The sequence below is a fragment of the Triticum aestivum genome, chromosome 2B (assembly GCF_018294505.1).
Source record: "Triticum aestivum cultivar Chinese Spring chromosome 2B, IWGSC CS RefSeq v2.1, whole genome shotgun sequence".
Taxonomy (NCBI): Eukaryota; Viridiplantae; Streptophyta; class Magnoliopsida; order Poales; family Poaceae; genus Triticum; species Triticum aestivum.
In genome coordinates, this window is record NC_057798.1 from 547,589,894 (window position 1) to 547,603,521 (window position 13,628).

Here is a 13,628-nt window from a genome sequence, read left to right on the forward strand (position 1 = left end):
CCCCCAAACCCTCCCACGTCCCGCCCGTCCCACTCCCTCCCCCGTCCATGGCCGACGCCCAGCCGAACTCCGGCGGGCTGGCCGTCGACCCGCCCAGAATGGCCAAGAAGAAGAAGGGCAAGGCGCCAAGGAAGCCGCGGTCGGAGTGCACGCCAGAGGAGATCGCCAAGTTGGACGCGAAATCGGCGAAGAGGAGGGGCCGGAGGGCGGTCGCCAAGACCAACGTCACCGCGGCCAAGAGAGCCGCCGAGCGCGCTGCGATTGAGGTCGCGCGACACAAGGCCGAGGTCGAGGAGAAGGAGGCCATCGTCAGCAAAACGCACACCCTTCTCATGGCTGGCATTTGTCGTCCGCCCGGTTTCTCTGGAGGGGCCGTCAGTCCAGTGAGCGCAGGGTCGTTGGTCGCCCGGCCTCCGCACTGCCAGTCGCCGATGTCGCGGACCACGCCTATGTCGCCCGACTTTCCTCCACCAAGGCACGACGACCAGACCCGTTTTGGGGGGGGGGCGCCGGACGTTGGCATGTTCGCGCCGTCCACACCATGCCCCTCGTCCGTCATCGACCTCAACGTCACCCCTGGGTCCAGCAGCGCCGTCCGTCCGTCGAGATGCAAAGAAAGCAAGCACGGCCGCCGTTTACCGGCACCATGCCGTCCCCCTGCGTCTTGTTCGACGGAATGCCAACACCAACGACACCGGTTGACGACCCCTACTACGACCAGTTTCATGGAGGAAGTGATCTACGAGGGTGGGCACGTCCCTGTCTACGACCCCGAGGAGACCCAAAGTCAGGATGGCCGCGGCCAGTTCACTGCCGATGAAGAGGCCGACGACCGTGCTGACTACGACCATGGTGACTCGTGGCATGAAGACGACGACATCTATGTCGAAGGTGATGGTGATGAAGAAGAAAGCAATGACGTTGACATTAGTGGTGAGCCATTGTTCATCGACGAGCTGACACAAAGAGCGGAAGCACAAAAGAAGAGGAAGAGCATTTGCACGGATTCATACGCACAAGATGAGGACAAGTTGATTTACGAAGCTTGGATGGAGATTAGCCAAGATCCAAGGACCGGCGCGCAACAAAAGGGTATAGTTTTTTGGACGAGAGTCCACAAAACATTCCATGAAAGAAAGTTGTTTGAGCCCTACAAATTTGAAAGCAACCGTGGCATCGGCTCGATTCCATGAAAGGAAGTTGTTTGCATGTTCACTTGTTTGTTGATCATATGGTGTAGGCATTTCAATCTTTGGAGGCATTCAAGGCCCTACACAATGACAAGCCATTCACTCTTACGCATTGTTGGACTATGATCAACAATTACCCTAAGTTCAAGGACCAATACCGTGAACTCCAAAGAAAAAGAGGCATGAAGACGGCCAAGTACGCCGGAGGTGGAGATGGCGAGGCGTTGAAGAGGCCGAGGGGCAAGACCGACTCCAAGGTTGACGACATACGTGATGCCTCATCCATGGCATTGCATGACACTCTGCATGGCATGATGTCGCAAAATGATGTGAGGGACGAGAAGAAGCGGCAAAGCAAGGAGGAGCAAATGAAGCAATACCTAGAGCTTCATATGAAGAAACTTGAGATGGAGGAAGCGGCCAAGAGAAGAAAGATCGACATGGAGAAGGCGGCCCGGTGGAGGCAGCTCGACATGGAGGAGGCGGCCCGGCAAAGGCAGCTCGACATCGAGGCCGACAACGTCAAGGCCAGGCAAAGGCAACTCGACATCGAGGCCACCAATGCCGTCACCAAAGCGAAAGAGGTGGCCCTTGCGATCATGAGCGTGGACTTGTCGAAGATGAGCGAGAAGACGAGGGCCTGGTTCGAGGCAGAAGGAGATGCTCGACGCCGACGGCCTGAACTAGGTCGTCCGATCAGCCGTGGACGTTTTTTTGGAGGCTGGCATGGGTGTCGCCCGTCCGCTGGGCCGCTGGTTGTGTGCCGGCGAGAAAACCATTCATTTTGAAGGTCGTCTGTGTTGCCGGCCGCTGGCTGTGTTGCCGGCGAGGACAACCATTCATTTTGGAGGCTGCGTGTGTTGCCGGCCGCTGGCTGATGCCGGCGATGGACGTGTAGGCTGCTGGCTTTGTTGCCGGCGTGCGTGATGAACTGGGGCCGTAGGGCTTGGCATTTGAAGCGTTGCTCTTTTTTTAAAAAATAGACGCAGACAAGATGGGTTAAAGGATGCGGCCGCGCGCTGGGCGCACGATCACCGCATCCCAGGATAGACCCTGATACGACTCCATCCCTGCCCAAACAGATAGAATCTAAATAAAACGGACGTCCGTTTGGAATCGCGCGGTGGAGTTCGCCTAAGGTCAAACGAACGCGGGCGGACACGACGTGGGAGTTGCGCCTCGCGCCTGCCCCTCCAGGCTCCAGGTGCTCGCGGAAAAGGTTTTTCCACCAGGGAGGGGAGGGACGCGGGAATCGGTGGGCGCGCGCGGTGCCGCCTGACCTGACTCGACCCGCACCCGGCGGGGATTCTTCGCACGAGATCATCATTGGCATCTTCCCCACGTTGCCCTTCCCCTGAAGCCACCACACGGCCAGCCACCTCCCGTTAAAAGGGCCGCCCCCCCTGCCGACGCCGACGCGCCCACAACCCGTCCCATTTTCTCCCCTTCTCTTCCCCCAGTGCTCCGCGCATCGACGCATCGCCGCCTCCTCCCTCCCCCAGAAGCCGGACAGGGTCCACACTCTCCTCCTCCTCCCTCCGCACCACCATCATAACCGCCAAGTCGTCATCCGCGCCGCCCGCCGAAACCGGGAGCTGCGAATCCGACGCCCATGGCACCCTTGAGACTCCTCCGGTCCGCCGTCGGACGGCTCAGGACGGCGGCGCCCGCCGGCCGCGCAGCTTTCTCCAGCGCCGCCGCCACGACGGAGGCCAAGGCGACCGTCCGCGAGGGGGTGATCGCCGCCGCCGCCGCGGCCGTCGCCGGGTCCGGGCTGGGGCTCTGGCTCATGCCGCCGGCGCTCGCGGACTCCGGGGAGCTGGCCCGCGCCGCCGCGCCCGGGCAGATCGCCGCGGCCGGGCAGATCGCCGCGGCCGGGCAGATCTCGGCGGCCGCCGGCGCCGTCGAGGAGCGGCACGAGAAGCCCAAGAGGTTCCTGCTCGCAGGTGAGCCGTCCCGTCCTGTCCCTCCGATTGCCTGCCGGTGTACGGTCCGGGACGGTCCGCCCCTCCTTGGTTTCGCCGCCGCTGCCGCCGCCGTTGCCCCCGTGATGCTTGCTTTCCTTGCCCGCTGGGGTCTGGAAAAGCCGCGCGCTTTCGCATGATTTCCCCCCACCAACACTGCTTTTTTTAGCGGCTACTGCTACCTTTCCCAATCTTTTGATCTCACGCCTTCTCTACTTTTCTTCTTCTAGCAAAGAACGTTACTAGTACGTTTGCGATAGGTACGGTGCTTGCCTTGCTGTACTGATCTAGCTCCAGATAAGCGATAAGCCCACTGGCAGCAAAAGTCCAAACCTGTTGACACGGCGTTGTGTAGTGTAGTAAATCCAAACCTAATGTAGTAGGAGTATTAATGTACTTCCTCCGTACGGAAATACTTGTCATTGAAATGGATGTATCTAGATGTATTTTAGTTCTAGATACACCCATTTTCATAGATACACCCATTTTCATCCATTTTGATGACAAGTAATTCCGGACGGAGGGAGTAGTAAAGTCTTGCGACGCTTTCTGTCATGTTTTCAGATCAAACAGACCGTAGCATGAACTGGCTATAACTACGTGCATTTATCGCTATTATACGCGAAGTTTTTGAATTTTAACCTATGATGATGATCTGATCAAAACCCCTTTTCTCTGCTCTCACTGCAGACTCATACCGCCGAAGGGTGTTCTTCAACTACGAGAAAAGGATACGGCTTCGCAGCCCTCCTGAAAAGGTGAAGCATGATTGTCTGCATTGTAGGTGGTTGCGTGTAATTTGATCCTGGTGTGTCCTACGTTTTCTAACTTTTGGTGCTATTCTGCGTAGATTTTTGAGTATTTCGCGTCTGTGCGAAAACCGGATGGGGAAATGTTCATGTTGCCTGCCGACTTGATGAGAGCGGTGGTCCCTGTTTCCCTCCATCGGAGTCGAACGTCGTGCGGGAAGGGAGGCTAAGGGGGGAACCCAGCCCCGGAGAGTTGCACTGTGCTCCATCCAAATTCTTCGTTCTATTCGACACGAACACCGATGGTCTCATCTCGTTTGCCGAGTAAGTGAATTGTGATTTGTCCCCGTTTGGCACAAACACCATATTATATGATCTTACTCACCTTGCTCGATGATGATGATTTATGCTTTTTGGTGGCTTTGGCAGGTACATCTTCTTTGTTACATTACTCAGCATTCCTGAGTCAAGCTTCAGTGCGGCCTTCAAAATGTTCGACGTTGATCTCAGTGGGTGAGTTCTATTGCTACCACACTACTTTGTCTTATGAACACGGTCCTGCTGTAGAATTATATGTATTATCCATGTAGCTGTTTGTTGATTAGCAAACCTGTTACAGTTCTGTTTGCATGTAAAACAAATAATAGTAAAACATGAATTTTTGGTAGGAGAAGAAATTAATTAATAGGCCGTGTTATGTATCAAGTTTAGTGGCTTCAATCCAATTTTCTTTGTTTATCGTGTAGACGTGTTTTGTTTACTGAAGCTGCTAAAGGTATGTTATCCCTTTTGTTCTCTTTGATCGATTTATGCATAAACAAGATACATTTGAATAATATCTTGTTTGTGCTATATTGTTGTTTACCTGTGATCATTCGCGTGCAGTTAATTTCTCTTGTCGCCCAGAAAAAAAGACCTGCTCTTTATGAGCATGTTCAATCATCTGGCTTGTTAGTTGATGGTAAAACAAGGGTAATGAACAAATTTTGGCAATCTTCTTCTCGGTTGTTTTGTTGTTCTTATCTGTCGATTCTCATCATTTCCAGGGAGATAGACAAAGAAGAGTTCAAGAAAGTAATGGCATTGATGCGGTCCTATAACAGACAAGGAGCTGCCCATAGGCATGGCTTACGTACAGGATTTAAAGTTGGCCAGTCTGTGGAAAATGGTGGGGTGGTTGAGTATTTCTTTGGTAATGATGGGAATGAACCTTTACACTTTGATAAGTTCACAAGTTTTTTGAAGGAATTGCATGAAGAGGTAATTTGCTTCTTCCATGTTCCTTTTGTGGACTTCACTCAACACGGCTTCTCATTAATGCATGCAATATCCAGTGACTTGTCAGAAAGCATGTGGTGTAATTTAATCTAAAAGAAAAAAGCATTTATACATTATAAATGAAGGTTCTCCCGTTGTCACTACAGACATCCTTGCGCATGAATGCAAAACACAATCTCACATTCTCTCATCATCTCCCCTGAACTTAATATCTTCTAGTCAGTCTATAACCATATTTGCAAACTGGCTGCTGGTACATAATGTTTTATATTTGCATAATGAAAGGATGCACACTTTTTTATTTTGTAACGGAAAATGAATGTTTCATCTGATGTTTAAATCTGAATGTCATATTTTCTTGGTGCCATTTTTTGTACCTATAAATATTTTTTAACACAGTATTTTATATTGAAAGTGTGCATTGCTTATCTAAATTTACATTTACGATATTGCAATCATCCAGCGTTTTTCCATTTGTATATCTCCCAAACTCCCTCTATTTTTTCTCAGTCCCCTTGATTCATTTCTCTGCAGATTATTCGTCTGGAATTCAGTCATTATGATGTCAAGTCGACAAACACCATCCCTGCAAAGGATTTTGCACTGTCCATGGTTGCTTCTGCTGACATGAATCACATTAGCAAGCTACTTGATAGAGCTGATACGTTGGGCAATGACCCTTATCTCAAGAACTTGCGCATTACCTTTGAGGTTTGACTTGTGGTCATGTTGGTCTTTTCTGTGTAATTATTTTCTCATGTGGTTCTTATAGATGTATTTTCTGGGACTTTAGGAGTTCAAGGCATTTGCTGATTTACGTCGAAGATTGGAATCATTGACGATGGCTATATTTGCTTATGGTCAAGTAAATGGGCTGCTGACAAAGCAGGATCTGAAGCGTGCAGCTCAGCATGTAAGATTTTGTACCAAGCTTGTTGCGTTTAGATAATTACTAATAAACTTCTAGCTGTCCTTGTGGCTGTTCAATCATGTACCTAGTACTATAACTTTTTTTTTTACTGATTTCATGCCTTCTCTGGTTCTATAGGTCTGTGGTGTTGAATTAACCGACAGAGTGGTAGACATCATTTTCCATGTGTTTGACATGAACAATGATGGGCACCTGAGCTCAGAGGAGTTTCTGAGAGCACTACAAAGACGAGAAGCCGATATTCATCAGCCAGCGGCACGAGGAGGTCCCATGGGCTGGCTGAACCCTAAAAACCGCTCTTCGCTTCTGCAGATGCTGCGCTAGTAGAGTTTTTGATTGTCGCAAGATCTTTTCTTCTTTAGCTTTGGGTTAGGTACCATCTGAATGGTATGTCTGCCTAGTGTAGGTCACATAAGATTAGTTCATCCAGTCTTGTTATAGTATCCTGTTCTGTCACTTGTGCTCAGGAGTGGGAGGAGATTTTGCTGTAAATATTATGTAGGTATAGCGGTTGATCCGGTTGTAAATAGTGTATTTGTTATAGTCTCTCAGTACATGGTGATGTGTTGTATCAGTATAGGAGGGTGTAAGTTTCAAACCTTGTCCATTTTTGCCGTTCCTTTTTTATTGATTTATAGATGCATTTCATAATATGACAGCTGCAGCTCTGTCGATATTTGTTTCTAAAAGATGAAGACAACTGGTTATTGAGATAGGTAGGCGCTATCGATGGCTTAGAGTCCAAGGGCTCAATGCTTGGCTCTTACTGTAATAGATAGGGGCAAAATGCTGAGGCGACATTTCTCCTTTAAAGGATGCTTGAGTACCCACTTAGAGCACATCTAATGTAGGGTAGAACCCTAGCGGCCCGATCTTTTACGATTGAAGTGGGATCCCTCGAAGAACATGGAGAAGAAGGGAGAGAAATCACAAGGGGAAACACTCAAGAACAAGTCCAATATCACATCCACTAGACAATCAAACACACAAGATCCACAAGGTACATGAACAACAAAGAGAAAGATACAATATAGAGTTCATCTCCAAGACGAGGTCTTGATGGTATCCTAGACGGATCTTCCCACGAGGGGGTCTTGAATCCAAGATGGATCTTCTCCGAAGAGGTTGTGGTCTTTCACGAGGAGTAGATCCGTACAGATGAGCAAAGCTCTATCTTAAAATGAGCTAAATCTGTGCTAACCCTAGGAAGGAGGTGGAGGTGGTCTATTTATAGTCTAAGCCACGAAGGGGTAAGTGGGATAGGGGTACAAGGCCAAAGGCCCGTGGCTGCGCACAGGCAGGCCGGTAGTAACGGACTCATGGGTGAAAGTGCAACTATCCCTAGGTGGTTTTGGTAATTCCTGACAACATATAGCTCATTGAGCTAATACTATTTCAAGACAAATATTTCAGGAAAGCTCAATGAATGGCATGGCATAGATGAGAAAAGTGGACCCCTCAAAATGCTAAGGATAAAAGGATTGGCTCAAGCTTCAAGCTCAAGACTCTACATTTTATATTTTAGTGATCCAAGATCACATTGAGTCTATAAAAAAGCCAATACTATCAAGGAGGGATGGGGTGTTGCTTAATGGGTTTCTTGCTTCATAGTGCTTAGTGATATGCTCCAAAACCCTCAACTACTTTCCCACATCCACATATGACCTAAACCTAAAGTCCAACTCGGACCCACCGATTCTTTCTATCCGGCGCCACCGAGTTCAGATGTCATAGCCACTGCCACAAACCCTAGGCAAATCAGTCTCACCGATAGGGATCTCGGTCTCACCGAGATGGGATTGTAATCTCTCTGTTTCCCTTCGTAACATTTCGGTCTCACCGAAATGAGCGATCGGTCCCACCGAGATTGCAATGTAAACTCTATGTTTCCCTTTCGTAACATTTCGGTCTCACCGAAAAGAGCGAACCGGTCCCATCGAGTTTACCTGACCAACTCTCTGGTTAGCTTATTACCAAAATCGGTCTCACTGAGTTTGTGTAATCGGTCTCACCGAGATTACGTTATGCCCTAACCCTGACCATATCGGTCCTACCGAGTTGCATGTTGGTCCCACCGAAAACCCTAACGGTCACTAGGTTTACTGAATCGGTCAGACCGAGTTTGTTGATTCGGTCCCACCGAGATTGGTAAATTGTGTGTAACGGTTAGATTTTGTGTGGAGGCTATATATACCCCTCCACCTCCTCTTCATTCGTGGAGAGAGCCATCAGAACAAGCCTACACTTCCAACTTACCATTTCTGAGAGAGAACCACCTACTCATGTGTTGAGACCAAGATATTCCATTCCTACCATATGAATCTTGATCTCTAGCCTTCTCCAAGTTGCTTTCCACTCAAATCTTCTTTCCACCAAATCCAAATCCTGTGAGAGAGAGTTGAGTGTTGAGGAGACTATCATTTGAAGCACAAGAGTAAAGAGTTCATCATCAACACACCATTTGTTACTTCTTGGAGAGTGGTGTCTCCTAGATTGGCTAGGTGTCACTTGGGAGCCTCCGACAAGATTGTGGAGTTGAACTAAGGAGTTTGTAAGGGCAAGGAGATCGCCTACTTCGTGAAGATCTACCGCTAGTGAGGCAAGTCCTTCGTGGGCGACGACCATGGTGGGATAGACAAGGTTGCTTCTTTGTGGACCCTTCTTGCGTGGAGCCCTCCGTGGACTCGCGCAGCCGTTACCCTTCGTGGGTTGAAGTCTCCATCAACGTGGATGTATGATAGCACCACCTATCGGAACCACGGCTCAAAAATCACCGTGTCTCCAAATTGCGTTTGAAATCTCCAAACCCTTCCCTTTACATTCTTGCAAGTTGCATGCTTTATTTTCCGCTGCTCATATACTCTTTGCATGCTTGCTTGAATTGTGTTAAGATTTATTGACTTGTGCTAAGTTTGCTAAAATCTGCCAAAGACTAAAATTGGGAAAAGGCATAGCTTTTATTTGGTCAAGTAGTCTAATCACCCCCCCCTCTAGACATACTTCAAGATCCTATCAATAGTATCAGAGCTTTGTTCTCCATTTGCTTTGATTTCCATAGCTTTTGGTGGTCATAGCCTTGGTTTCACAACCTAGGAGAGTATGGCGTCTAGCGAGGGAAACTACCACCGTAGAGGTCCTTACTTTGATGGTACTAATTTTGCTAGTTGGAAGCATAAGATGAAAATGCATATTCTCGGACATAACCCCGCCGTTTGGGCTATTGTGTGTATTGGCTTGCAAGGTGAATTCTTTGATGAGAGAGAACCAAACCGTGAAGCTAGCGCGGAAGAGTTGAAGATGCTGCAATATAACGCTCAAGCTTGTGATATCCTCTTCAACGGATTGTGCCCCGAAGAATTCAACAAAATCAGTCGCCTTGAGAATGCAAAGGAAGTTTGGGACACTTTGATTGATATGCACGAAGGTACCGACTCCATCAAGGAATCCAAATTGGATGTGCTTCAAAGTCAACTTGACAAGTTCAAGATGAAGGATGGTGAAGGCGTCGCTGAAATGTACTCTAAGCTTGCTCTCATCACAATGAGATTGCCGGCTTAGGAAGTGAATAGATGACCGACAAATTCATCATCATGAAGATCCTAAGAGCCTTGGATGGAAAATATGATACCGTGTGCACATTGATCCAAATGATGCCCAACTACAAGAATCTCAAGCCAACAGAGGTCATCGGAAGAATTTTTGCCCATGAGATGTCACTCAAGGATAAGGAGGAGCTGCACAACAAGTCAAGTGGTGCTTACAAAGCCTCATGTGAAGCTCCCGCATCATCAAGTGGAAAACAAACCTTCAATGAAGAATTGAGTCTAATGGTGAAGAACTTCAACAAATTCTACAAGAGTAGAAGCAAGGAAAGAAGTTCCAAGTCAAGGTCCTACAATGACAAAAGATCTTCTAGTCGAGAGCAAAATTGCTACAACTGTGGAAGACCCGGACACTACTCCAATGAGTGTACGGCTCCATACAAAAGAAGAGAAGATTCACCTAAGAGGAGAAGTAGAAGAGAAGAATCACCGCCAAGAGAGAGGAGTAGAGATGATCGTTATGAACGAAGAACATCCCGGAGAAGCAAGGATTCAGAAAGGAAGGAAAATCATCAAGGAGCTACACAAAACGAAGACATCAAGCTCATGTTGGTGAATGGGTATCCGGTTCCGACTCTGAACATCACTCCGAGAGAAGCTATCACTCCGACTCCGAACATACTCAAGATGAAGGTGTTGCCAGTCTAGCACTTGTGTTAACCAACTCCTACGACATATTTGATTCACCAAATGAAGGACTTGGAAGATGCTTCATGGCTAAAGGCCCAAAGGTAACACATCCCGAGTATGTTGATTTCAATAGTGATGAAGATGACTTGCTAGGTGATGATGATTTACTTATTGACAACTCTAGTGATGAATACTATGATGAAATGTCAATTAATCATGCTAAATCCAATATTGTTGCTTCTAGTAGTTCTCTTGATTCCACAATGACTCTCTTAGCCAAGTTACACTTGAGCAAGAAAATAGCTTATTGAAGGGAATCATAGAGAAAGGTGTTTACAATAGCCTTGCCGGGAGTAAGCAATTCGAGGAAATTGTACGCAAGCAAGGAAGGCACCGGAAGAACCAAGGTGTTGGTTTTGAATGAAAGTTCAATGCCAATGGAGTTGAGTGGGAAGAAGATCAATACCCCAAGACGAGGTTTGTTCCTCAACAAGAGAAGTATGATCCTACTTCCTTCAAAGGGACACAAGCTCAAGATGATCTTCCACCACAAGACCACAAGCAAAAAGGCAAGGATGAGCTTCAAGAGGAGATTGATGCATTTGAAGAAGCTCCCAAGGCCTTGGTCAAGTGGATTCCCAAGACTACGTCAAGCTCTACTTCATCAAGTACGACTACAACTCCAAGGATTCCCATCAACATGGTGTGGATCCCGAAGAAGAAGAACTAGAGAGTTCTTGAGGGTGACTCCGCCAACATTCTTCACTCATATCATTTTGGCAAGGACAGGTGCAATCAACTTTCACATCTTGCACTAGTTTAAGGAGTCACAAACCCTCTTGTTGGTAAGACAAGGGACAAGGTAACCTAATGCTTTCATAGACATCATCTTATGTGAGCATCACTCTATGTCTATTGATATCCTTGTTTGTTCCTTGTGGGACTAACCCATGTAGGTATTGAAAGTGCAACTCACTCCAAAGGATTGCTCCAAATGATCTACATCAACATTGAGCGTCCACATCTTCAACACCTACATGAAGTCATCATCGACAAAACCCAAGGTTAGTTCATCCCTCTATAGGGGTATCTCACATCTAGGGGGAGCTTTACTCTGAGAATTGAGCTAAAGCAACTCTAATGGTGTGAACACATCAATGCATTATGTAAAAGTGGTAACCCCACTTGAGCTTAAGCGATGAGTATGACCTATGATCAAATGTTCTCATTTGACTCCTAAGTCAATATACTCATATATAGATAACCTAGTCATCGCCAATTGCTTGATAGATGCTAGAATTGGTTGTGCATGTTTTGCCACATATTTCATTTGTCATTTTATTGTGTGAGCATGCTGATTGCATATTTTACTCATTTGAGGACATCCACTTGTAGTTTTGCTTGTTTGGCTTCTTTTTCTTTTGACCAAGTGGATGGACAAGAATGCCTAAGAACCTTCTCTAGCTATCTATGCTTTTCTTGTCTCAAACTCTATTCATGCTACATCACAAAATTTGATCAAGTCAGATTCGAACCACTCTGTGTGAGGAGCACTCGGAGTCCCCGATTCATCATAGACTTAAACTTTCAAAACTTCTTTATGTGTTTCGGTCTGACCAATTCTTCCATTTCGGTCATACCGAGATCACTAAGTCGATCTAGATTTTCAATCTCGGTGCAACCGATTTGAACATTTCGGTCTTACCGAGTTGCAGTAACTGCTTGCAGTAATGCATCTCGGTGCCACCGAGTTGTTCCACTCGGTCACACCGACAGGGTCGGGCTATATATACCCAAGGGCAAAAAATTTGGAAATTTCTCCGAACAGTTTTCGCCCGCGCTCAGCCCGCTCTGCCTCCAGGGTCTCCGGATCGTTCTCCTCATCGCCAGTCGCCTCCTGCCGCTGGTCTCCGCCGCCGTCAACGAGAATCTCCACCACCGTTGCCGCCGTAGCGAGTCCATCACCGAGCTAGGGTATGGACTTGATCACTGTGCTATCCCCGTCTAATTCCTAGCACATTGTGTTTGTCATGAATCTTGCCACGATTGAAACTATATCATCTAGTCAAACCTATCCGTAGATTAGGTTTGGATTGAAAATTTAGGGTTAGGTTTCCGCCGAAACCATCTCGGACCCACCGAGTTGTAGTAATCGGTTCCACCGATTTGGCCAAGGCCATTGCACTTGTGATTCTCGGTCTGACCGAGAATTGCAAATCAGTGTGACCGGGTTTAGAACTTTGTGAAACCCTAGCAGTCTCGGTGCCACCGAACTGTGACTCGGTCTGATCAAGTTCACTAGTTTAGGTTCCTAAAGCTGCTTCGGTATCACCGAATTCACAAATCGGTTGATCCGAAATGCTTTCTGTGGAAAACTAAAACTAAGTTTTTAACTCAATCTTTTGCAAAAACCTCTGTATTTTGTGATGCATATCCTCTCTATCTCTTCTATATCTATTCACAGGGTCAGCAGTCAGTGCTTGCAACATGTCTGATCAAAGTGACAGCCAGAACAGGGAAGAGGAGCAGGTTCCTATGAGTGAGGGCACTAGTCCCTCTAGTTCCTCAGATGAGGGCAGCAGGAGCACCCCAAGCAACTTACCCAAAGCTGCCACAAGGAACAGGAAGAAAAAAATCTCAGACTCTGAGGATGAAGACTATGTGGCAGAAGAGGATGAGGCCACCTCCAGGAAAGTGCTCAAAAAGGAGTATGGCACTGCTGCAGCCACCAAGCCAGGTTTGAACAGGAAAGTCCCTGCCAAGAGGACTCCTATGCTGAAAGTCAGAGCATCAACTCAGGAAACTGAGAGATCAGAATGCAAGGAGCCAGAAGTGGTTGAAAAGAAAAGGAAGGAAAGGGTCAAGAAGACCATGGCCAGGGTTGTTGGGAAGCCTTCCATGATGGAAGAGGAAGAAGAAGAGGCTGCTGCTCCAGCTCTCAAAGCTCACAAGCTCATGGGTGATGCCATAAGGTCAGGGGCTGCTTCATCAAAGCCCAAAGAAGCACCTAAGGCTGCTTCCAAGCCCAAGTATGAACCAAAGAGGAATACCAGGAACATCCTAACTACTGAAAAGAACAAGGCCCCAGTGCCTGAAGTTGCTGCAGAAGAAGAAGAAGAAGAAGATGAAGAGCATGTTCTGAGGAAGCTGAAGCCAAAAATTCCAGATCATAACGATGCTCATCCTGTTGCTGAGAACATGAAGTTGAGAAAGGATGCATGACTTAGACAGTGGAGGTTGACTGATCCTTATGCAGTCAGGAGGAGGACTACTATGGACTATAG

At 47.5% G+C, this 13,628-nt stretch overlaps 1 pseudogene across 1 annotated transcript; it reads left to right on the forward strand.

The window, feature by feature from the left end:
• The first annotated feature begins 2,584 nt into the window (after positions 1 to 2,584).
• Positions 2,585 to 6,763, forward strand: LOC123045951 (calcium uptake protein, mitochondrial-like; annotated as a pseudogene). The gene is made up of 8 exons (XR_006421775.1): positions 2,585 to 3,136; positions 3,845 to 3,912; positions 4,005 to 4,227; positions 4,333 to 4,416; positions 4,950 to 5,163; positions 5,716 to 5,892; positions 5,975 to 6,094; positions 6,230 to 6,763. The product of XR_006421775.1 is annotated as a calcium uptake protein, mitochondrial-like (transcript).
• Positions 6,764 to 13,628: the final 6,865 nt, after the last annotated feature.